Consider the following 26,408-nt stretch of genomic DNA (forward strand, 5'->3'; position numbering starts at 1 on the left):
ACTCGAGTTGCCTATAACACGCACAAATTATTGGAAGCGTGCTTTTTGTTATAGCGGAGCACTGTTATGGATACATTTGCTCGTCGGCTTACGGAAATTAGATTCCCTAGGATATTTCAAATGGGAAATTGACCAACTTTATAGCAGCTGTCGGTCGGGCTCCCACATGACAATGTTGTAAAAAAGTCTAGTGGTAACAAAACTTTTCACTGTAATATATAATGAAGATTTTACCGTGTATAAATAATGTAATATGCATATGTATAGGAAATCGTATGAACGCGAATGCATTTCGTGTCTTATGGACACGAGTGTCGGAAACTGTGGACATGCCGTGTTTTTTTTTTTATTGTTTGATTAAGTCGCATAATGACCGGAAATAATTCAGATCGGATCGAGACATGTACTTGTACTTAGTGGGTGTGTTTCAAAAGGATATCGTGTTACATTTCGTTGTTGCACTAAGCACGCGGTTGAGTAAAGTGAGCGAAGTTTTGTATTCAAGAGTTGGATTTAAACGCTGATTTTAATAGGAAACGTATTGTTGGTGCGTTTTTGACAAACTGGCACCTCCAACGGGACGTATATAGTTGAGCGATTATGGAGAAACAACTAGCAGACTTGGACGGCAAGATCAGAACGTTAAACTTTAGAGTGAAGAAGACGGACGAAATCCTGCAAAAAGATGACCGTGTGGCTTTGGAGAGGCACAAAACTTCGCTCGAGAGCATGGTGACCGCATTGACTTCCCTAAAGGAATCGTTAGAAGAGAAAAAGTTTACAGAAGGTGAGAACGAGGAAAAAATACAGGAATGGACAGCAGATGTCGAAGCAGCAGTTGACGAAGCGGATACATGTATGAGTCAGTTGGCTGACAAAATAGAGCAAATCGATCGGCATGTTAGGCATAAACCCGCCCTTTTCGAGCACAAGCGAGCCATCGCATTGGAGAAAGAGAAGATGCAGCAACAACAAGAGGCTGTAGAACAAGCTCACGCCAAAAAATTAGCATTTGAGAAGAAAAAGCTCGAGTTACAACAAGCTCAAAAGTCAACTGAAACCACAGGAGCGACTAGCGAAGTTGCGAAAATGCCGAAACTTGTGATAACTAAATTCGATGGACCGCCTCAAGACTGGATGCGTTTCTGGGGTCAGGTCGAGACCCAAATCGACAAGTCATCTATCCCTGACGTTACGAAATTTTCGTATCTGAAAGAGATAATTATTGGTCACAAAGGTCCGAAATCTGATCGATGGACTTCCGTACACAGCAGAAGGTTCTCAAAGGGCCAAAGATCTTCTTGCGAGACGATATGGGAAAACCAGCGAAGTTGTGGGAACGTATGTTCAGAACATATTGGAGTTGCGTACAATCAGAGAGAGGGATGTGAAGAAAGTTTATGAATTCTATGAGGTGCTGTTATTTAACATCAAATCATTACAAACATTGCAAAGCCTAAACAAACTTGACGCCGCTGTGAGGTTTACATTTGACAAGCTGGGAAGCATTAAGAACGAGCTTGCGATGATCGATGGAAATTGGTGCCAGTGTTCCTTTGTACAATTCCTAGAAGCGTTGGAGAAGTGGACGATCAATAATCCAATCTCAGAAGCTCAAAGACCCAAGATGGTAGCGATTCCTAACAACAAGAGAGAAAAAACAAGAGCATTTTATGCAAAACGTGATGATGGGAACCAGACGACCGCCCGTGGATGTCTATTTTGTGAACGCTCCGATCCCAAAGCTATTGATTGTGACAAAGTCGTGAGTGTCGAACAAAGAAAGAAGATTTTCTGGATAAAAGACTGTGTTTTAACTGCACGGGATCTAGACACCGAGCCGAAGATTGTAGGAGCAAATCCACGTGTCAAAATTGTCACGCAAGGCATCACACGTCACTATGCGACAGAGTCCAAGCACGCGAGCCGGGGATGACAGCAAATAACATCGGAAACACAGCAGTGATTCACCCAGTCGTAGTTCTAAAAATTGGCGGCTACAAATTCAGAGCCTTATTAGACAGTGGCGCGAGCCATTCATACGCTTCATCGACCGCGATTGATTTAATCAATGCACGGCCAAAGTCTACTGGACTAAGGCAGATAGCCATGCTTACCGGAATCACTACGAGAACGATGCAAGTGTTTTGTGTGGTCATTGGTTCTGTACAAGATGAGTTCAAGCTGGATGTTGATATTACGAAAGTCAACAAGCGAGAGTTATTGGTTCTGGAGAAGCCACGTTACAAGGAAATACTTTAGGCGAATTCTCATCTCAAGTGGGTGAGAATGGATGATGACGACACTAAAGACAGGCTACCCGTACACATCATACTGTGCGCGAATGATTTTGCGAAGATTCGCACTGGAGAGCGTTTGAGAGTGGGTCGCCGTGGAGATCCTGTTGCCGAGTTCACCCGTTTTGTATGGACAATCATGTCGCCTGGAGCTGACAGGGAATTGTCAACTGCTTATCTAACCATTAATTCGAACGAAGAGGTGACGTTTACCAAGAATTCAAAGAACAGTTAGTTCGATCTGATCTACAGAAGGATGGTACGAAACTGGACTTCCTTGGAAGGGAAACAGTCCTCCGTTACCAAACAACCGAGATGGAAGTTTACGCAGATTGAACACTCTTGTACGGAAGTTGATTCGACGACTATGACTCTGTGATCAGAGAGAAACTTCATAAAGGCGTAGTAGAGCCAGCACCTGCTGAGGTAACTGGAAGAGAGTTTTATCTACCCCATCGTGCTGTCGTGCGTCAGAGTGCTGAGACGACGAAGCTGCGAGTCGGGTACGACGCGTCAGCCCGTGCGCAAGAGAAAGCACCATCGCTGAACGAATGCTTACATGCTGGACCTCCGCTACATAATAAGCTGTGGAGTGTCATTGCTCGTAACCGTTTTCATTCTGTGGCAGTCGCTGGAGACCCTCGCCGTGCATTCCTCCAAGTGCGGATACGAGAATCCGAGAGAGATGCCTTGAGATTTTACTGGATCGCTGACAAGACAGGAAAACAAGTTGAAACTCTGCGCTTCACAAGGGTGGTGTTTGGCCTCGCCCCTTAACCGTTTCTTCTAAATGGGATGATTCAACAGCACTTGGAGTACCTGCAGTCCAGATATCCTGATAGTGTGAATGAGATACGTAGAAGTCTGTACGTGGATGACCTGATTTCGGGAGGGCCTACTTCAGAGAAAGCAAAACGTTTAAAGCGTGAAGCGACCGAGATTTTCGCTGTTGCTAACTTCGAACTGCACAAGTGGCATTCAAACGAAGACCAACTAGAGACATCCTGTGAAGATTACGAACCATCATTCGCCAAGGAGCAGTTAGAGAATGGAACAGCAGCTGGAGAGTGCAAACTACTTGGACTTGGTTGGGACAAGGTTGAAGATACCCTGCATGTGAGCTTTCATGAACAGTTAGCCGAAGAGACGTTTCGTGGTATCCTGGCTAATTTGGCGAAAGTCTACGACCCGCTTGGAATTGTGTCACCAGTCATGCTCGAGGGAAAAGTTCTCTACCGAGAATCCTGTATCCAAAAGAACGCTTGGAACGCTCCGTTGTCAGAGCAGTAGCAAACCAGTGGAGAAAGTGGGAAAAGAGCCTACCGGACGAAGTGTCGGTGAAACGCAGTATTCCTCTCCACCAGCAAGAGACCGATAAGATTGAACTCCACGCATTTGGTGACGCCAGTGGACGCGGAGTGTGTGCCTCAGTCTACGCCGTGGTGACGCAAGCATCAGGGGTGTCGTAAGGTTTGGTTACTTTGAAGTCTCGTCTTGCCAAACAAGGTCTAACAATTCCTCGCCCAGAACTTGTGTCAGGACACATGGCAGTGAATTTGGCCAGCAATGTACGCCAAGCATTGGAAGGACTTCCTCTTGCGACTACTCTTCATTGCTGGCTTGACAGCTCAGTAGCCCTACATTGGATTGGAGATCGGGGAGAATACCGTCAGTTCGTCTCGAATCGCGTAAAGAAGATTCAGACCCTCCCAAACGTGGTATGGCATCATGTTCCATCAGCAGACAATCCAGCCGACCTGGGAAGTCGTGGTGGTAGTGTAACTGGAGAGCAGCTGTGGTGGAATGGACCCACCTGGCTTACAGATCCAGCCAATTGGCCACCTGAAGTCGTAACAAAACCTTCCCCAGAGAGTTTAGCAGAAAGAAAGGTGCAACAAGAGTTATTCGCAGTGGGAGTAGAAGGCAAGAGTGACCTCGAAGTCGTCCTTGAGAAGTTTGACTTGCGCAAAGCATTGAGAATTGGTGCTTGGGTAGCGAGATTCTTGCGCAATTCTCGGAACTCCACCAGTAAAGCCAAGGGTCTACTGAGCACAGCCGAGGTCCTTAGGCATGAGACGTTCTTAGTCAAGAAAGCCCAGAAGCAAGGATTCAACAACGTCAGTTTCGAGCAAGACCAAGAGCAGCTGAACCTGCAACCGAATGAAGAGGGTGTGCTCGAATGCCGAGGACGTATCCAAGGCGAGTATCCTGTGTACCTGCCGGACACGGCTCTACTTGCGGCGAAGATTGTGCAACGTGCCCATGTAACTACACTCCATGGGGGAGTTGGCCTAACAATGATTAAGTTAACAACTTAATACTATTTTAATAATAATTTGACTGAGAGATCTTTAATTATGCCTTGCTGAAGGATCACTGGAATATCTAGAAATTTCCTGTGTTAAAGTTCAATTTCTTTTCAATACTTCAGTTATTTATTTTGTTAAGTATTTCCGTGCCAAATTGAGTTAAATTCTAACTTGTGGTTCTCGAGAAATAGGCGTATTTCGGAGAAAGATATTCCACATTTAATCGCAACTTTTACCTTATGCATGTACTACATTTGGCTGGGTTCTTTCGACAACAAAGAAACATCTGCGAATTGCGGAGTTCTTTGTATCGTTACCTTTTCTAACATACATTTCTCATAAAAGACTAAAACCATCAAAACACTTTGTTCAATTATAAGGAAAATAGTACAGATAGCGGAAGCATTGAGCAAATAAAATGATTGTTGCATTGTGTCAGCAAGAGCGCGCGAAAACTGTGTTCGGCCACCTTAAGGGCCGAAAGATATTACTTTAAAAAGCAGATTAAACATCAAGCGTCTTTACCTTTCTTTCCTTCCAGCTTCATCCTTGATTTGACATTGGATCATCTCATCGAAAAAGGTTTAATTGTCATTTAGTTCTTGAAGAATGGTAGATGGGAAGTTAGAAGCTGTAGAGCAGCGAATGCTAGAGCTTGCCATTGCGATAAGTGCAGAAGACAGGAATCGTGAAGGAAGGGCTCATTTTCATCTCGGCGGTGCTTACCTCAACCTACCTGAGGGCGGGGGAGGGATCAACCTATGGAAATCTGGGAAATGCCTATTTTAGTCTAGGTAATTTTAAACAAGCCATTGAGTACTACGAAAAAAACATCTTAGTATTGAAAAAAGAAGTAGGAATAGGGCTGGGGAGGGATCAGCCTATGGAAATCTGGGAAATGCCTATTTTAGTCTAGTAGGTAATTTTAAACAAGCCATTGAGTACTACGAAAAAACATCTTAGTATTGCTAAAGAAGTAGGTAATAGGGCTGGGGAGGGATCAGCCTATGGAAATCTGGGAAATGCCTATCTTAGTCTAGGTAATTTTAAACAAGCCATTGAGTACTACGAAAAACATCTTAGTATTGCTAAAGAAGGTAATAGGGCTGGGGAGGGATCAGCCTATGGAAATCTGGGAAATGCTATATTTAGTCTAGGTATTTTAAACAAGCCATTGAGTACTACGAAAAACATCTTAGTCTTAGTATTGCTAAAGAAGTAGGGGATAGGGCTGGGGAGGGATCAGCCTATGGAAATCTGGGGGAAATGCCTATCTCTAGTCTAGGTATTTTAAACAAGCCATTGAGTACTACGAAAAAAAACATCTAGTAGTATTGAAAAAGAAGTAGGTAATAGGGCTGGGGAGGGATCAGCCTATGGAAATCTGGGAAATGCCTATCTTAGTCTAGGTAATTTTAAAACAAGCCATTGAGTACTACGAAAAAAAACATCTTAGTATTGCTAAAAAGAAGTAGGGGATAGGGCTGGGGAGGGATCAGCCTATGGAAATCTGGGAAATGCCTATCTTAGTCTAGGTAATTTTAAACAAGCCATTGAGTACTACGAAAAACATCTTAGTATTGCTAAAGAAGTAGGTAATAGGGCTGGGGGATCAGGATCAGCCTATGGAAATCTGGGAAAATGCCTATCTCTAGTCTAGGGTAATTTTAAACAAGCCATTGAGAGTACTAAAAAACATCTTAGTATTGCTAAAGAAGTAGGTAATAGGGCTGGGGAGGGATCAGCCTATGGAAATCTGGGAAATGCCTATCGCAATCTAGGTAATTTTAAAAAAGCCATTGAGTACTACGAAAAACATCTTAGTATTGCTAAAAAGAAGTAGGGGATAGGGCTGGGGAGGGGATCAGCCTATGGAAATCTGGGAAATGCCTATCTTAGTCTAGGTAATTTTAAACAAGCCATTGAGTACTACGAAAAAATCTTAGTATCTTAGTAGTAGGTAATAAAGAAGCCTAGGTAATAGGGCTGGGGAGGGATCAGCCTATGGAAATCTGGGAAATGCCTATCTTAGTCTAGGTAATTTTAAACAAGCCATTGAGTACTAAAAAAAACATCTTAGTATTGCTAAAGAAGTAGGTAATAGGGCTGGGGAGGGATCAGCCTATGGAAATCTGGGAAATGCCTATCTTAGTCTAGGTAATTTTAAACAAGCCATTGAGTACTACGAAAAAACATCTTAGTATTGCTAAAGAAGTAGGTATAGGGCTGGGGAGGGATCAGCCTATGGAAATCTGGGAAATGCCTATCTTAGTCTAGGTAATTTAAAACAATTGAGTACTAAAAAAAACATCTTAGTATTGCTAAAGAAGTAGGTATAGGGCTGGGAGGGGATCAGCCTATGGAAATCTGGGAAATGCCTCTAGTCTAGGTAATTTTAAACAAGCCATTGAGTAGAAAAAACATCTTAGTATTGCTAAAAGTAGGTAATAGGGCTGGGGGGAGGGATCAGCCTATGGAAATCTGGAAAATGCCTATCTTAGTCTAGGTAATTTTAAACAAGCCATTGAGTACTACGAAACATCTTAGTATTGCTAAAGAAGTAGGTAAATAGGGCTGGGAGGGATCAGCCTATGGAAATCTGGGAAATGCCTATCTTAGTCTAGGTAATTTTAAACAAGCCATTGAGTACTACGAAAAAAAAATCTTAGTATTAAAAAAAGAAGTAGGGGATAGGGCTGGGGGAGGGATCAGCCTATGGAAATCTGGGAAATGCCTATTTTAGTCTAGGTAATTTTAAACAAGCCATTGAGTACTACGAAAAACATCTTAGTATTGCTAAAGAAGTAGGTAATAGGGCTGGGGAGGGATCAGCCTATGGAAATCTGGGAATGCCTATCTTAGTCTAGGTAATTTTAAACAAGCCATTTGACTACGAAAAAAATCTTAGTATGCAAAAAAGTATAGCTAAAGGGAGCCTATGGGGGGAAATAGGGCTAGGGATTTAAAGGGATCAGCTATATGAAATCTGGGAAATGCCTATCTTAGTCTAGGTAATTAAAAAAGCCATTGAGTACTACGAAAAACATCTTAGTATTGCTAAAGAAGTAGGGGGATAGGGCTGGGGAGGGATCAGCCTATGGAAATCTGGAAATGCCCTATGGCATCTAGGTAATTTTAAACAAGCCATTGAGTACCACGAAAAACATCTTAGTATTGCTAAAGAAGTAGGGATAGGGCTGGGGAGGGATATTTATGGAAATCTGGGAAAGCCATCTAGGTAATTTTAAGGAAGCCATGAGTACCATGAACACAGTCTTAGTATTTTCAAGGAAATTGGGAGACTGTCTAGGAGAGGGAATCGCGTGGTATTTGCAGGTCATGATCATGAATTGTTGGGTTCCTTGAGTAATGCACTCAGTTTGTTATCGTTTAAGTAAAAATTTTTGATGAAACAAGGCATAGTCTGAAGTCAGAAGATGAATGGAAAATAACTTTTCGTGATTCTTATCGCGTGTCATACACTGCTGTGGAGGACACTTTTGAAGAATGGAGAGATTGAAGAAGCTTGTATATGCTGCTGAGAAAGGTCGAGCACAGGCTTTGATGGATATTTTGAAAGATCAATACGGCATTGACTCATTCTCAGTCATTTTCTGCACTTGCTCCGACAAAAACTCTTACAGCTGCATTAGAGCTTTTACCTTTTGTTTTTTTTTTTGTGGCACTTGAACAGAACAAGATCACGTTTTGGGTGAAAGAAAGAAAAGACAGCAAGATCAGCTTTCGACAAAACGAAATCGCAAATGGATGTGCTGCTTTTTTTGATGGAAACTATTTTGAAAGGGATCGGCGTAGGGGATGGTGTCGAGAGATGCGAGAATCGTTCTTTGGATCCACTACGCAATGACCTGTCTTGCAAAAAAAAACCTATCAGTGAGAAACAGTTCTTCATCCATCTTCATCCTCCGTTAACTCTTTACAACCGTTGTATGATGTCTTACTCGGGCCAATTGCAGACTTGCTCCAAGGAAATGAGTTAATCGTTGTTCCCGATGGACCATTTTGCTTGGCTCCCATATTCTGCATTGAGTGAATCTATCAGGATCCGCCCTCGTTGTTCCCTCGTTGACCGCTTTTAATGTGATCGTTGGTGCACCTGAAGACTTCCACAGTAAGACTGACTGGCGCACTGCTTGTAGGTGATCCGTGGTGGTTGAAGGAAGTTACTAACAAGAAAGGGAAGCCCATTTTGGAACAGCTTCCGTGCGCAAAACAAGAAGTGAGAGATGATTGGACAACTTCTGCAGACAACACCGCTGACTGGAAAAAGTGCCACGAAAGCTGAGGTGAAAAAAAGTCATGTATGAAATCAGTTGCTTTAGTTCACATTGCAGCACATGGATGCCAAAAAACGGGAGAAATTGCTTTAGCCCCAAATACCGAACGGAAATCGCCCCCCAAAGAGGAAGACTTCATTTTGAAAATGTCGGATGTTCAGACAATTTCTCTTCGAGCAAGACTAGTTGTGCTGAGCTGTTGTCACAGTGGCCGGGGAGAAGTGAAGTCTGAGGGAGTGGTGGGAATTGCAAGGGCTGTTTTCCTGTGTGCTGGAGCTCGGTCTGTTTTGGTGTCACTCTGGGCAATTGATGACGAGGTAACGTTGCTGTTCATGAGGAGCTTCTACCAGCACCTGGTAGATGAAAAAGCGCAAGTGCAGCTCTTCAACAAGCAATGAAATCTTTGCGAGAGTCAAAGCAGTATTGCGCTATAAAGCACTGGGCCATTTTTGTGCTGGTTGGCGATGATGTCACTGGAATTTCAAAAAAATGGTAAGTGAAGTTCGAGTTTAACTCAAAAAAAAACAAGAATACTTTCAAATTGAAAATTGACGATAGGAATCAAATAGGCCTAAGATGGCATGATAACGAGCTGCTACAATAGAAAAAAGTAGTTGGGAAGGTTATGTAAATGAACCGCACCAGAGCTGTATGTACTTCAACCCGCTTCTGTTAAAGCGCAAAAGAAATAGTTTCACCTTCTCTTATATAGACCCCCCCCCCTATTCATGTGGAGGTAACTCAAAAATTTAACAAAACATTTCCCACTAAAACCATTCAGTTTTGCACAACATTGAATGAGGGGGGGGGGGGAGGGGAGAGAAGAATGAAGACGTCAAAAGTGCTAGCCTTCCCAACAGTTTTGTCTATGATTGTAGCTTCGTAGTGTAAACAATTCAAAAGTTTCCTCTAACACGCTTTTGTCACAAATGTAATTTCCACATGCTTATCACGCATGCACAGTAGCATATTTAAAGGATACACTTCACATTGGTGGAAAAACTGTTTTCGTTCAGCCTTTTCTGCTTTTTGTTAACTGGTGAAGATGGCTCATTTTATCACCTCGTGATGTCTCTTTTTTGGTGTTTCCTATAGATCTCCCATAGATCTCTAAACGTCATCTTTTGTAAGGAATTCGAAGACAGCATCGTGCACGTATTCGCATCGGCGCATTGTGTATGCTCGAAAAAGAACCAGCTATATTTAGCTGTGTTTTTTTTTTTTTTTTTTTTTTTTTTCCAGAATCGATGTCAAAGATGCTAGAAGACTACCTGGCAGAGCCTGACGCTTCAGTGATTGCCGAACGAACTAAAAAAAAGTAAAAAAAAAAAATAGAACGGGTTAACAATCATGGTTTATGCCAGTAGAACAAGCTCCAAAGGTTTAGTAGAAGTTTACTGCGTTAACTAAACCAACAGACTGAGATTATTGTAAGTGAATTATGACAGAAAGCTTAGATCTATAGTAAAATGCTAGTTTTACCCGTTATTTTTATTTTTGATACTTCGTTTCTCATATAACTTCAAAAGTCAGTGTTGCTCCAATGGCGATCAAAATCATAGTGCTATAGTTGAGTTGCTAAAAATGATGTTTTATTTAGTTCTTTGAAACTGTTTTTTTGTGTGTATGAGTGTAAGCCAGAAAAAAAAAGAAAAAAAAAAAAAAACACTTTTGCTGCATGAGACCTTAACATCAGACTTTTACCGTGATAAGGAAAAGAGATGTGACATTTGCAACATTCAAAGATCACAAAATAGAAGGGAAACGACGGGTTTTTTTTTTTTTCCTGTTCTTCTGCATAACAAATGAATGAAATCATCAGCAATAAAGAAGACGTTTTTTTTTTTCTTAATAAATTTCCAAGTTCTTTATAGGGCTTACTCCCTCGAGTTATCGGTGGTGTTTTTTAAGCAAAGTGAAAGAATGTGTTTGCATTCGAAAGTAGTTCAATTCCTGGAATAATAGTGGGGAACTAACAAATCCGCTGCAAAGTTTAAAAAAATTCTCTGGAGCAGATTCATAGCCACTTCACAACTGGAAATTTTAAGGTGGCTCTGAATCCGCTGCAGAGAATTTTTTATACCTTTGCAAAGAGTTTTTTTCTTAGCCTGCTAACCACTTTTGAGCAATAAAAAATGGGGGTCACCGAGTTCGTTTCTGAGATAAGCTTTTTTTGAAGACAAAATATAGGGCATTTTTTTTAGAAGGCTTTTTTTTCGTTGCTATGATAAACTTTTACGTCACATTAATGAGTGCACCTTGTTAAGAAATGATTGGTGTTTCATTTGGTACCATAACATTTGATGTTATGTGAAACAGTTGGGGTAGATTCAATCCTTCCAAATAGTACAGTTGGTTGAAAGTGTGTTTGTTTGAGCCTCAAGGGAACGAAAGGCTACAGGCAGCCTATACTATGGCCTTTAATTTAGACATTTCCGTCGCAAGGGTCAAAAAACTGATGGTATTTGGATATCCGGGTCATGTAACGCAACCGAATGTTTAACTTACGTTTTAAACTGAAAACCTAATTTAATATAAGGCTCTGTTTGCATTTTGCGATTTTTCATGCAACTTCTCTTGAAATGCCATAGCGAGACAAGTTGCAAGTTGCACACTTTACAACTGCCAAAAACAAGGTGAGACAAATTGCAAAAACCCTTCGCGGAAAGTAAATCCATTGCTACTTTGCGCATTGGTTTACGCAAATTAGCAACGAAAGTTTCAAGCAATGCGTGCTGTGAAATCTGCCCAACTTGTGTCGCAACGGATTGCGTCATCAGCCAGTGAAATGTCCCCTTAACCTCATGAGATCATCATAAAGCGAGACAAATTGCAAGAAACGTTGCCCAGTGTAACAAGCGTCAAGCGAATAGCTTTTGCAGTGTGAGAACTCTTGTCGAAAAAAATTGAGAGACAAGTTGCTCGAAAAATTGCGAGTGTAACAGCGCCCTTTATGGGTCAAGTAAGTAAGGAAAACCATCTAACGTTTGGATAAGACAACTCACTCTCCATTTGCTTATCATATAACTTATTAGAAATCATAAATATGCTCAGTTTTACAAAATTATATAAAAAAATATGTCTTCCAAACGCACATACAAAATGAGTTTGTGAAGGTACAGATCTGTAGAATGTTTTTTTTTGAAAAATGTTACAAAAAAAGCTTCGAAAACGAAACACTCGGAAAAAAAGCGATTTTAAAAGCACAAGGCATTAAGCACCCTGGAAACGAAACAGTGTAAAACGGGATAGATGTAAAGTCTCTGTGTACGACAGTTTGAAGGTATTAAGACCGATTTTATGTCCGGTTTCCTTTTCATAGCTTCGGGTCGGAGTATTTATGATCCCCCATGGATGGGATGCTAGTCCATCGCAGCAGGTTACCCCCCAGCATTACGCCGGTACCCATTTAAACATGGGGGGAGAGAGGCACCGTGAGAGTAAAGTGTCTTGCCCAAAAAAAAACAACAATGTTCCCGGCCAACCCCCGAAACGGTTAAGTAAAACTCGATCCGGAGTCGAGCACACTAACCATGAGGCCACCGCATAAGTCGTATAAAGTCGTAATTCACTTTTTGTATATATCTACTGTTTGTAGGTATGGGCACCGATTTTAAAAGGGTTTCCTTTTCAGGGGTCTTTTCTTTTCGATAGCTTCGGTGTCGATACTAATCCAAAAGAGACGATAGCTCTTGTTTCAAAAGGTTTGCATGTGTTTTCTCTCAATTGCTACTCCGTCCATGAAAAAACAGTGATTTCTTTTCGTCCTGGTGTAAACATTAAAACAAAGTGTGTTTAAGTTGAGCCACAAACGAAGTCTGGGAAAGTTAAGTAGTCAAAATGATATGCTACAAAAATTAAGGATTTGTTTGGGATGCCAATATGACCGTCATTTAATTTTTTGCTTGCTATTCTTTTTTCTTGTTTGCGGGGGGGGGGGGGGGGGGGGATTACCCCTTCAAAACTACTTGTTGTAGATTGCAAGGGTAAGTTTTTTCTACAACTAAGCTTTTAAGTGCCCCCCGGAATTAGAGAATTTACAAACGACGTGTACCCCTACTTCACATTTCAAGCATTAATGTGCACATTAGCCTGACATAGAATTGACTGAATACTTTTTATGATTACAGGAAAATCCAAGAAAAAGGTCATTAATCTTTTACTTGTCATGCTTTAAGGAAAACGTATTTAATGTCGTGATAATTGCATACCTCTGCCAAACGAGCTCTTTGCAATCGTACTTTTCGTTTGAAGCGTATTACACACATCACAGTTCCAAGAATAATAAACACAGTGATACCCGCCATCGCCACGAACGCTCACAAATCAGAGATGAGAGCGTTATCGGCTTGGAGCTGTCCAAAATGACGTTGTGGTCTGGAATGTGGAAAATAAGGGAAAACTCAATTACACGTCATAGTTTCCTGTGCTATTGAAGCGCTGGTAACAGTGAAAGCCCCACGGTGAACCATTTACGCCCCTCGCTCAGGCACTGAATCAGTGCTTCGTTCAACGGGTATTAAAAGCCATACCTATACGGATCAACTAGAAAAGTCGAAAGCCACCACTAAAATCACCAGCGATCGGAGTGGCTACCTGTGGCTCCAAAAGCCGTTCACTAAAGGAGAACGATAAGCCAAAAAAAACGTGTTAATTCACCAAAACGTACCAACGCAAGTTTTGTTGTCTTTTTGCAAGAAGAAGCCTTTTTAAGCAGAAAAAGTTGTAACTTCCTTCGGTGTTGTTACAAAGTTGCAAACAGCCATGACGAGATCTGTGCACTTGTCAATATCTGGGTCAAAAAGACCAATAATTAATTTTAGTGGGAAAAAAAAAGCCAGTCAATCAGTCAGTCAGCGGTTAAGCCTGTCATCTAACCATACACTCATTTATCCAGTCACAGGAAATCAGCAAGCCAGTCAGCCATTAAGTCAATTAAACAAAAAAATGCGCCCCCCCCCCCCCCCCCCCCCCCCCCCTTAGTGTCAATCAGTCAGTCATTTAGCCAGTTAGGGTGTCAGCCAGCCATTCTGTTAATCAATCGAGTAACCTTCGCTTTACGTATCTCCTCAAAAAAAACCCATTCACTTGAGTGCTACTATGATCAAAAACTCACTTCTTTTTTTTTCTGATTTTGAAAGTGTGTTTGATTAACACCTGACTGGCAAAATTTTCAAGCTCAGTGAGCTTTGATTTTTATCCAAAAGGCTGTTTTCCATGAGTGTAAAATCTGGATTTCGTGGTCGCCGTTACTCACGTTCAAAACTGACCGACTCGACCGAAAGAGAGTTGGATCTAGAGAATGAGACGTCATTTACTCACAAGCTTAAAATTTATCGTGTAAATGCAGCTTATTATATATGCAAAAAACACTATTTAAAAGTCTTAAAAAACCCCGAAACTCCCGTGTTGCATGTTAATTCATTCAGGCCGCGTACACACGCTTTGCATTCATTGAGTCTTTGACGTCATTTTCTCTTTGATCCAGCTCTCTCAAGATTTTAGAGTTAGTAATCGCGGACACTAAATGGGAAAATTCCATTTAAAAAAAACACTGTCTTTTTGAAAACAAGGCTTAAAACTTGGGTCACTTAGTGTTTAGTTAACATAGTTCTGAAATCCAAAGAAAAAGAAAAAATTGATTTGTTTTGGTCATAGTAGCACTTTGAAGTGTTCCAATTCACTACTTGCACAATCCCATAATACACCTTATTACCCCCCAAAAAACGTTTTGCATAATCATTGTTTGCAGTTTCTCCTGGGACATGAAAATGTTCCAAGAGAAGTCGAAAAAACAATGCCCATGCAGATTTTTGGGGGGTAAAAAGAGTGTATTATGGGAGTTGTGCAAGTAGCGAATTAAATTATCCGTGCAAGTTGTGAGATCCGCCATTAGCCTGAATCTCGATTGACAGCTGCATCTAAAACTGCCTGCAGTGTGGTGGCAAATGTGATCACACATGTGGTATCCCAAAATGCACTCATCGACATCTAAAAGGAAAGAAGAAGGACAAAACTAAATAAAAATCACATACGAAATGTTATGTCATGGCATGATAAGAAACATTTAGCCAATTGCGAATCGTCGGACACGAGAATGATGCAAGATCGTTGTCTACCCTCCATGTCGCCTCACGCATCGCGCTCGTTCATGCTCGATTTTGGCGATTCGCGCTGTGTTAAAAAACACCTCTTTTAAAATGGGATAGCATTTGTTTCTTTATCTCAAACTGACTATTCCTTTCGCTTCAGCTTAAACGACGTATTTTGAGCAAGAGCCGGTACAACGTAGGTTTGATTTTAGTGGTGTACTATATTTCGTTAACTCAGTACATAAAAGGAAGGAAGAAGGGAGAGTCAAATTGTTAAGAAGTTACATGGCATAATCCAAGCTTTTCCATTATTCGTTCCGTTAAGCTGAACTGGCGCATCGGTCTGAAGGGCTCAATAGTTTTGTAATGTTACAACAGCCTGTGAGAGGTAGTCAGAATTTAGATTATACAAAATTCTCAACAAGTCAACCTACAGGCAACAATTATTGACAAATTATTACATAATATATATTATAACAAGAACAAACCAAAGAGAAAAAAAAACTAAAATAGGTTTGGGTTAGAATATTATAATGTTATAATAAGCGACATTCACGTTCCTTGTCCTAAGGTTGTTAATAACGAGAACGCCACAAATTTAAGAGGCACGTTCTTTAAGAGGCACGGTGGCCTCATGGTTAGAGTAGAGTGTTCGACTCCGGATCGAGTGGTCCGGGTTCGGGTCCTGGCCGGGGACGTTGTGTTGGACGTTGTGTTGTTTGGGCAAGACACTTTACTCTCTCCACCCAGGTGTATAAATGGGTACCGGCAAAATGCTGGGGGTAACCCTGCGTTGGACTAGCATCCCATCCAGGGGGGAGTATAAATACTCCAAGTCGCTTCATGCTAAGGAAACCGGAGATAAGCCAGCCTGATGGGCCTTCTGGCTCGTAAGCAGTGACTTTACCTTAAACTTTTCTTGCCTTGACTACGACGTGAAATGATCAAATTTGAGGTCATGTGGAGGACGAGAGCACATGATGACGAATTTTCAATTTTCTCTCTGAATAAACCACACCGTTCTCATCAATTTTATTCTTGGATTGTGCATTCACACTTTCCAAGCCGAACGACATGGAGTAATCGTAAATTATTACAGTAACGGAAATAATATTTTTAGACAACGTTGTCGTAGCCGTCGTCGTCGTCCTTGCTTTAGGTCCCTAATATCATTGATTAGTATCATCGGGCGAATCGTCTTTCGCTTCGGGCGAATCTCCGTCTGGCGAACAGGCTTCGGGCAAAACAACCGTAATTCAGGACATCTCAGACTATTTGGGCTTTGGGCGATTTGCTTTGTGATGATTTGGCGAAAAATGGAAAAAAATTGTGACCTCGGAAGATCTGGAATGGGAAAAACTGTTGCCGACACCCGGGGATTTTCAGAGCTCATTTGAGCCCTCCGTATTTGAACCAGGGAGCTTCAAATCTTCAGTCTGAGGCTCTCCCGACTGAGCTATTTCGGCTAGGTTACATGTATGGAGCGGGAATGAGGGCCACCCTAATCGCACGGAGCCAAAAAAGACGCTGTCTGTCCGACGCATTGCAAGGAAAGATCCGATATATAAGAACTTCTCAGACTATTTGCGCTTGGACGATTTCCTTTGTGATGATTTCGGTGGAAAATTGAAAAATTGGTGGACCCGGAAGATGAGGAATGGCGAAAAATTGTTACCGAAACCGTGAATTTTCAGAGCTCATTTGAGCCCTCCGTATTTGAACCAGAGATCTTTAGATCTTCAGTCTGAGGCTCTCACAACTGAGCTAATGAATGAATTAATGAGTTAACGAGTTAACGTCCCGGAAATCTGGGAAAACGTCAGTGACGTCACTTAAAATTAATGAATTGGCGATAACCGATACACGAGAGATATCAAACGAGTTTCATAATAATAATTTTTCCACTATTGGTTCAAGACTTGCCGATGAGGTTGACTCCGATAGCGGAGACTACCAACGGTATCTCACTCGCACAGATAAACGGTTCCATCTTCATCCAACTGATGCAAGCAGAGTGTTTTCACTCATGAACAAACTAAACAAGTCCAAGGCAACTGGCCTGGACAGAATATCCGCGAGGCTTATTCGAGAGTGTGCCGATCTCATTTGTGTGCCCATATGCGATATTTTTAATCAATCTATTAGTCAGGGTAAACACCCAGAAGACTGGAAATCGGCTAGAGTCACACACCCCTTTTCAATCAAGGCGATCGAGACGACGTAAACAACTATCGTCCGATCTCGGTTATTCTAGTTGTAGTCAAGCTCTTTGAGAGAATCGTTTACGAACAATTGTATGCCTAATTAGAGGAGCACGATATTCTATGTAAACATCAGTCGGGTTTTCGTGCGATTCATTCAACTGTTACAGTTTGCTTGAGCCAACTGACTCCTGGGCATATAATATAGATATCGGGAAAATCAACGCGGTTATTTTCCTAGATCTAAAGAGAGCTTCGATACTGTTGACCACGAGATTCTTTTATCTAAGCTTCACTTTTGTGATATATCTGGAAATTCATTAAAATGGTTTCAGTAGTATTTGGAGAACCGTATACAACAATGCTCAGTTGGTTGGTCGTTATCTGACAGCCGTGTATTGACCTGCGGTGTCCCTCAGGGGACCATCCTCGGTCCATTCTTATTCTTATTATATATAAATGACCTTCCAAATTGTCTGTCACACTGTGAACCGAGGATTTACGCCGATGATACGCATCTAGCATATGCAGATAATAATGTAGGTAGCATTGAATCGTGTCTTAGTGAGCCTTTGAATGTGCATACTAGGTTAAATGCAAATAAACCTACTCTAAATATGACCAAAACAGAATTTATGCTGATAGGATCTGGCCAAAGGCTAAATACCATTGCTGCTTCCCCCTCAATCAATCTCAATGAACGGTACAGTAACTCGGGTGAAACAGGTTGCAACTACAAAATCACTTGGAATAAAAATTGATGACAAACTCAGCTGGAATTGGCCACATTGAAAAATACCCAAAAACATTAATCAGTGCCATGAAACGTGAAAGTCTGTGTTAGGCACCTGTTTCCTCCGGCGACCTTACATCTTATACACCAAGCTTTAATACAACCTCACTTTGACTACTGTAGTAGTGTTTGGGGAACCTGTGGGGTTACTTCACAAGACAAGCAAGCAAAATTGCAGAATAGAGCAGCCCGCGTTTTAACCTTCTCTGATTATGACTTAAATGCTGGCCAACTGCTGGAAAATCTGGGGTAAAAAAACCTTGATCACCAGCGAAACATACAAAAGGCCACCATGGTATTCAAATTCCTACATGGGGTTAACTCCGGACTATTTAGCATCGAAATTTTCTGAACGAAATACAAGCTACAATTTGAGGGACTCAGAGAACAAACTTAATGTTAGATTGCCACGCACAAATTACTTCAAAAAACAGTTTTAGTTATAGTGGCGCCACACTGTGGAATCGCCTTCCTTATGAGGCTACAATAGGTGCGCGGAATTCCTCAGGTCGTTCAAATGCGAAATCAGCAAAGCTCTATAAGGCGCGGCATTCACGGAAAGCAGCTTTTTAATATAGTGTAGTTTATAGTTATAGTTGAGCAGTTTTAGTTTTGATCTTTCTGTAAATAGCTGATGAATTGCCCGTGGTCAATAAATTTTCATTCAAAGAAGCCGTTGTTTGTGTGGGGAGGAACCACACAAAGAACGGATGCGAAGGAGACTACGTTCCATAAGGACTTTTCAGACTATTTGCGCTTGTGGCGATTTACTTTGATCATTTTGGAAAAAAATTTGAAAAAATTCTGAACCGGAAGAGGGTAGCCTGCGAGCAAGCCCTCCAAGGGACTGGGGTTGGGGGTAGTCTCATTCACACCGCGGCAAAACGTTTGCGCATGCGTGATCTTCCGCATTTCCGGTTTGCTTCACTGGCGAAAATGTCGATCAAGGCTAGTTTGAACGCCAGTTTCAAATAGAATGTATTCTTTGAGAACGTCTATGTTGTGTAAAACGTTTGCAAGTCCAATCCAACTAGTATCCTCGGAAAACTTGCTCCTGAAAATTTTATTTCGTGGGAAAAGAGCTGCGAAACAGGTAAGTTTTTTACGCAATTTTTAATGTAGAAAGTTAGTTGCCATCGGGTACAAAAAGTTACTGTAATGTGCAGAAAGAAGGATTCCCAAGGTTTCCGTTCATGTGTGAATTGGCTTGTGGCAGGGAAATGGCAATATTGTGCAACGTGAAGGTTTATTTTTTTTTCTGCGTTACTCCTTACGATCGGCACCTCTACATAACATGAAATGATCAATGATTCGATCAGATGTGAATTTGATTTTGAGTGTGACTGTGTCATTGCGGAACGTAACCCTAACATCAAATATTTTAAATAGCTGCTTTTAAGGTTATTATATTCTCTTTTCTTGTTAATATATATCTTTAAGTTATTATACTTCTTAGCAGTCACAACCCCGGGGTCACAACTCACCGATCCATGTCGACGTCAATTTCATTATTTTGTCCGTTAAAATAGTTACCAAGTTATGGATTTGCATTAATTTGTGTTTAAGGCACGTTTTTGACCCTGCCACAATCCATGTTTTAGTTAAAAAATAATGTTTGGAAGAACTGAAGTGTGGGTACATTACTAGAGCTATATATAGATATCTATAGATTCAGATTCGTGACTCTTTGCGTGTAACAAATCATTTTTTTATTAGACTATTGTTTTTGTGGAAGCATTAATGATGTAATTTGGTTTTAGGGGACTGTCATGTGTTGTCGGATCGGATCAAGTTAATCTGTTTTGAGTCATGTGATGGTTGACAGTGGATAGTTTGTTCCTGAAATGAAGAATTACATTATTACCATGGACGTTTTTGGTTACACCCCACATGTTGTTCTTTTCTTAGATGACAAAATTTATTAATATATTACGTGATTTGGAGCTGCAGCTAGAAACAGTGACAATCCCATGCATAAGGTCTCATTGGGTTTGATAGCAGTAAAATATTTTAGAAAAAAGTTTAAAGCTTTTATCATAACTTCTCGTCTTGGGTCCTGCTGGACTTCAAATAATTTTATGCTCTACCATTTTGAGCAAAGGACTTGTCAATCAACCTGTTATAATATTTACAATATGATCTTTGGATAGTATTTATTTCTACTTCATATCCTATGTCTCTTACATAGTTAGTTTTAAGTTTTTATTTCCTGTAGTGCATCTTGATTATAGTTAGCACACAACCCCAGAGATGCCAACCTATGGCTATCTAAAATCTGGATTTTTTTTTTTCCATCCGGTCTCCCCCCCCCCCCTCCCCCTCGATCAACCTACCCCCCTCCCCCTCCCCTCCCTCTCCCCCCCCCCCCCCCCCCCCGCCCTAAACGCACTATGTCAAGAATTTTTATTGGTGAATCGGAGATCCAATCAAACAATCGGTTATATGGCTATGATAGCTAAAGGAAGTCATTTTTTTCTATTAACGTGTGTTTGAAACTCAGAGATGAAGAAATGCATTAAGAAACAATGAAACGAGTTTGAAAAAATCGATCTTTTTAAACTTGGGGATGCAATTTGAGTCTAGAATGGAGAAACGTCTGTGAAAGGTTCAGAGTCGTTTTTATCCGGGAGATTTAATGACCCGTACGGGAGACCGGGAGAAAATATTCAAACTATTCATGGATTTGAAGTTCTGGAAGCAGGCAAACCTTGAAGAGTTCATGTGACCATATTTGGAATACACAGCATTTCTGTTTGGGACTGTTCAAGTCCACAAGATTCCTTTTTCTTTACATTGAGAAGTACTGTAAGAGCTGTCAGGTTACTCAGATGGAAATTTGACAGACCTCAGCTGTACAGCTCATTAGTAGAACATATAATATTATAAAGTGCTATTATTACTTTGATTTTCTTATTCTTTGAACCAAATAACCTCCACCATTACTATAACTGCTCAAAAGTATCAAAGTTGAAGCTGGTGGCTCAAGGAGTAAACTGTGCAAAAAAAAGTTAGGTTAAAAAGACTATAATGGTATTTTAAATATTATTTTAGAACAATGTTGCTTTTATCATTAAATCAATGGGAACCCAAACATAAGGATGCAATTTGCTCAGGGGGTCTTCCCTATGAAAATGACAGGGTACTTGGAAATTTTTTAAAAAACAACCCTTGAAGGTAACAGAGTCTTGTTTAGTGGACGTAGCCGAACGAAATCTTAACCCCTACAAAGGAACCAGTTCTAAAGTGACAAATGACTGGCATTTTATAATTCAGAAGTAAAAGTTATTTGCTGGCGTACCAAATTCTGCTATGTACAGTTCCAGATATTGATCATAGCATTGCAAGCACTACAAATCCACAAATTTTTGCCCCAAAAAGGTACAACAAAAACTCCTGTCATTTTTGTAAGGGAGTCCCCTTGGGGGGCAGTTTTTTTACTTCACCAGTGACCACTTACTGTATTCAACTTAAACTTATTTATCATCTTGGGAATGGTAGGAAAGATTAGTATTATTAAAAGCAATCGCTAAAAATTCAGCACACTTGTTTATATCTAAAATATTATTATTAGTTAAAGTATTTTGTCCATATGGAAAGGTAACAGGAATTATTTCTGTAAAGTCATATCCAAAAAAAATGCATTGTGGGGATTATGCCCTTTCAAATGTAGGTTAGTATGCTCTTGTTCAACATGCTTGAAATTATTTACTACAGAAATATGAAGTTATGAGTTTTTTTTAAAAGTTAAATCTGATGGAAGGGCGGATTAAAAATTTATTGAAGCAGCTGAGATGCTACCCGAGTCCACAAAGAGAGGTTCAATAATTTATTGTACTGGAAGTATTTATTAGGCCAAGTTGAAATTTCTGAAAAGTTTTGTAGGATGGCACTGAATCCGCTTCAACAGTTTTTTTTTTCTTATCTTTCAAGATACATTATTTGATATCCTCCTTTTATATCCTCCTGCTTTTTTTTATCCAGCAATTAAAAAAATAATAATTTTTTTTATTGCTGGAAGATAAAATCAATAATTATTCTTGGTTGATTGTCCTTGTTGTTGTCACATTAACCCACTACAATGTGATGAAAGTGTGTTACTAGCTGTAGTTTTTTTTTTACAGTAAAATCCTCCCTGCTAGTAATTTAAGTCTTTGGAACAGCAATTGGAAATGGTTGTGAACTTTTTTGGAGACCTTCACCACTGCTGTGTTGCTGCTTTCAAGTTCTTGTGTAGTCTTAAAATTGGTGAGCGAGTAAATTGCAAGATAAAAAAAAAAAAATGAAAAAAAACAGACATATTAGTGATGAGTTTTTTTGTATCCAGAGACTGAAAATTGGATGTCCAAAAAAAAGCATCCCCCCCCCACTAAATGAAAAATGGAGTAGGTTCATTTTTAGTGAAATTTTTCAAAACGTCGGTGTCATAGGATTCCTGGACACCCCTCTACCTGAATCCTCAATGTGGAGACAACATTGGAGTACTACTGAATTTCAATAGCCACTTGTGAAAATGGCATTAATTTTTGACAAAATTTTTGACAAAATTATTGGTACAATTTTATGGGTTTGGTCTTAAAAAAAAAAAATTAGTTTGTCAAGTGGCATAAAGTGCTTGTTTTGCAGTCTATAAAGTTATTATTTTTCCTTAAATTCGTTTGGCAATTAATTTTTCAAAATAATATTTCCCAGCTTCCGTGACTTCCTTTTTTCTTTCCAAAAAATATACAATTTTAGACTGAACCGCCTGAGGTAGCATTTTTTACCTGCACCCCAACAATGAATTTTAGTGAAGTAATTGTCCGCACTGTACTGTATTCAAGAAGAGTAAAATAAAAATGTGAGGTACATTAAATGCAAATGACACTCCAAAATAGTACGAGATAATTTTATAAGTACCTTTTGAAGAAAGAACCGAGCACCTGTTGTTGCTCCTCCGTATTTCGTCCCAATGGAGACGGCAAACTGTTGATTGAACCCACTTGGAGTTCGGCAGCTCTGGCTAAATCTTCTGAAAAAAAATATTTTTGCCGGCACATTTACGGCTGCTTTTGTTGGCTTTCCCACACTTTTTTTTTTTGCGGGTGAGCCGCACAACCAAACCAACGCAACAAGGAGAACTACGAAAAAAAAAAATTGCTCTTGTCGAGCGCGAACGCGCCCGAAATTCTCTCATATTTTCAATGAACGGAATTGAATCCGATCCGATCGGGTGGACTGATTTATATTCCCTACGGTATTTCCCAAACTTCCCTGCCCCGAGGAGAACTCCTATACTTCCCAAGCCATCACGATTTTTCTCTGCTAGCGCGTTAGACCACACTCGCCACCGTGACACACTTCGTCAAATTGGTGAAAGCAAACATTTATAATAGAATCTTTCCGCCCGCCATGATTGTTTCAGTATTAAACTATATTCGATAAAGTGGATAGATGCTTTTTCTTTGAGAAAGGCAAGCTTTAAAGGTTCTTGCTTCGTACTTGTGTGTTCCACTGTGTTATTATTTTTTTCTAGACTTCTTGCTTGCATACGAATATTGAATGATATTTTCCACTGTGAACATTATTTTTTTTGCATACAACGAATTTTTTAGAAGCATTTTGCATAGAACGAATACGTACTCCAAAAAAAAAAGTTTTTTTGTTCGCCGTTTAAACGTAAAAAAAAAAAAAAATAGCTTTGAAAAAAAAAAAAAAAAAAAAAAAAAAAAAAAAAATCAAGTTTAAAAAAAAAACGAATTAGCTATCGCCGTCACGGGGACTTCGCAGCCGTCCCCCATCCAACTACTAACCTCACTTCGGAGGAGCTTAACTTCAGCTGACACTTGGACTAGCATCAACGATTGTGATCTTTATGTTAAATTCACACATAGATCTTGTCTTGAAAAAAACAAAAAAAAAAAAAAAAAAAACGCACTAACAAAAACCAGGTGTTATGCCGTCATTTTGTCACAGATGTATCCTTTGTTTCGTGAGTTGTCAGTAAACACGCAAGGTATAACTTGATCACAGGCGGCCGCTAAAATCGATGTCACTCACTCGATCGATTGCGATTTTGCGTATTTTGACGATTTTAAGTAGATGATATGAAAAAAAGTACGATAGAAAAATTGAACTCTGAAAAAAAAAAAATCTCCCGCTGTTTTTCTCCCGAAATTTTTTTATTCTGATCGACAACTTCCTTGTTTCCTTCTCTCTCCTTAAAAAACTCTTAAAAGTTTATTTTTTATTTCTTTTGCTCTTTTTTGTTTTGCTAAATATTATTATTTATTTGCTTTTTTTTGCGTCAATATTTTTTTGCATTTTAAAAAGGCTAGCAAAATCTGTACCTTTTTTTTGTTCGCATTTTTTGAGCGTTTAAAATAGAATTTTTGGGCGTATGTTCCTGACAGCAAAAGTCGCAATTTTAACGTCCCCCATCCAGATACTAAAAAAGCTGGAAAAAAAACTTTTAGTAACATTGGTCTTGGAAAGGTGAGAAAGCTCAAGTAAGCTTGTGGTGAAAAAGAAGTTGTAAATGATCAACATCGGCTTTGAAGCCAAATGTTTCTCGATTTCCTGTTATTTTCTTCAATCGTTCTGGGCACATGTCTTTTTTGAATTAACCATATTTCTACCATGGGGAGGGTATATGAAAGATGATATACCAAACAATGTCGTGTACTATTAAAGCTAACATATTGTGCAAGGACTTGAATCTAAAAAAAAAAAAAAACGCAGCTTTAGAAGCTCAGTTGACAGAAAAAAATGGAAAAAAAAAAAAAGTTACTGCAAAAAAAAAAAAAAACTGTCAAGTTACTACCCCCCCCCACACCAATCTTTACTTACCCCCCCCCCCCCCCCCCCCCCCCCCCCCCCCCCCCCCCCCCCCCCACCCGTATCCCCGTATTTTTTATTTTATCCATCTCCTTCCCGCTCCCTATCCCCGATTTTTTTTTACCTAATTATTAGTTTCGGCAAGGACTTTATCACAAGTCGTTTAGTCGTCGGTACTACGGCTAAGTTCAGTTTTTTTGGGCAGGTAGTACGGTCAAGTACTTTGTACAACGTACGGTTTTTTTTTCAGTGCCGTAAGGGGCAGGCACAGTTTTTTTTTTCTGTTTGTTTTTTTTCTCGAAAACGATGACAAGGGTTTTTTGGGTTTTTTTTGTTCAGCTCGAGTGTAGAATCAGGACGAACTGTTGTAGTTTTTGATAACTATTTACTACTTGTAGCTTTTGTTGAATTTTGAATCGATGATAGAGAGTTTTTTGGCGATCTCAATCCGGACTGGACTACTGGATTAAGGATTTTTCTTAACGAGATTTCAAGTTATTGTGGAACGTTTGGTACCAAGTTACTGAAATCATCAAGATATGGAATTGTAAAATTAGAACTTTGGACTTGTAAAATTAGAACTTTGGACTGGACTATACAACACGCAATTACGGAATTTTTGAGCATTGAGAGAAATAGAGCACGGATGTTGTCTTCTTGTCTTCGCCACGGCAAATTTATACAGTTTGCAAGGAACTAAACCAGGATTACAGAACCAGACGTCGATTACAGGCCCGGTTGTTTCGAAAGCCAATTACCTTAATCCAGGATTAGCGTTTTTTTTTTTTTTTTTTTTTCAACTTTTTGGTTCACTTTTTTTTTTTTGTTTTTTTTTTTTGTTTTTCAAGATTGACTTCTTCTAATAAAGTTTTTTTCTGAATATCAGCATTTTGAACAGCATTTGGGAGTAGAGGATAAAACTCGTTTTAAAACCCAGTTTCTGAACAACTGGCCCAGGATGATAAGTTGTTGAACTGTGATTTGTAATAGTTTTTTTCGGATGATTTAAGGCTGATCCTGTAATTTTTGGATGAAAGGAGTTAACGAAGCAAGTAAAACTGTAGGATTTTGAATTTAAATTAAGTCTCCAAAAAAAAATAAAAATAAAAGATCCCGTATCCTGATAACCTGCTAATAGGGCTTCGTTGTTTGCATTTGCAAATTTAGTAACATTAGTAATGAGTTTTTTACAACAAAAAACTTTAAGTTATATTACAGATGTATCTTTCTAGTAATCTTTCGCCATTTTCCGAAGTCTACCTGTACTTGAAGTTCATTGAACCAGGGACCTTCACATCAACTGAGCTATCTCTCGGAAAGATAACATAGAGTGTGAATGAGGCCCATTCTAATCGCATTGAGATAAAGAAGAGGCTGTCCGTCTCCTGCCTTGAAAAAGAGGAACCGATGTATAGAGACCTCTCAGCCTATTTGGGCTTGTGGCGAATTACTTTCGGAAGATTTTGGGGGGAAATTGAAAGCCCTCCGTGTTTGAACCTTTAGATCTTTGGACCTTTAGATCTTCAGTCTGACGCTCTCCCAACTGAACTATCTCGGCAACATGGTATGGAGCGGGAATGAGGGCCACGGTAATTGCACCGAGGG

The 26,408-nt window shown here is 40.0% G+C and overlaps 1 protein-coding gene across 6 annotated transcripts in view; it reads left to right on the forward strand.

The window, feature by feature from the left end:
• The window catches only part of LOC137975016 (tetratricopeptide repeat protein 28-like), a 52,002-nt gene that overhangs the window by 6,760 nt on the left and 18,834 nt on the right, over positions 1-26,408 (forward strand). For 2 of the 6 annotated variants that reach the window (XR_011117529.1, XR_011117531.1), the window contains one exon: positions 5,148-5,308. The exons of the other annotated variants lie outside the window; for them this stretch is intronic. The gene's annotated coding sequence lies outside the window, so the exon portion shown is untranslated. Of the gene's footprint in view, positions 1-5,147; positions 5,309-26,408 lie in introns of those variants that run through there. 6 annotated transcript variants of the gene reach the window in all.

This window comes from Montipora foliosa, chromosome 11 (assembly GCF_036669935.1).
Source record: "Montipora foliosa isolate CH-2021 chromosome 11, ASM3666993v2, whole genome shotgun sequence".
In the NCBI taxonomy this organism is placed as follows: Eukaryota; Metazoa; Cnidaria; class Anthozoa; order Scleractinia; family Acroporidae; genus Montipora; species Montipora foliosa.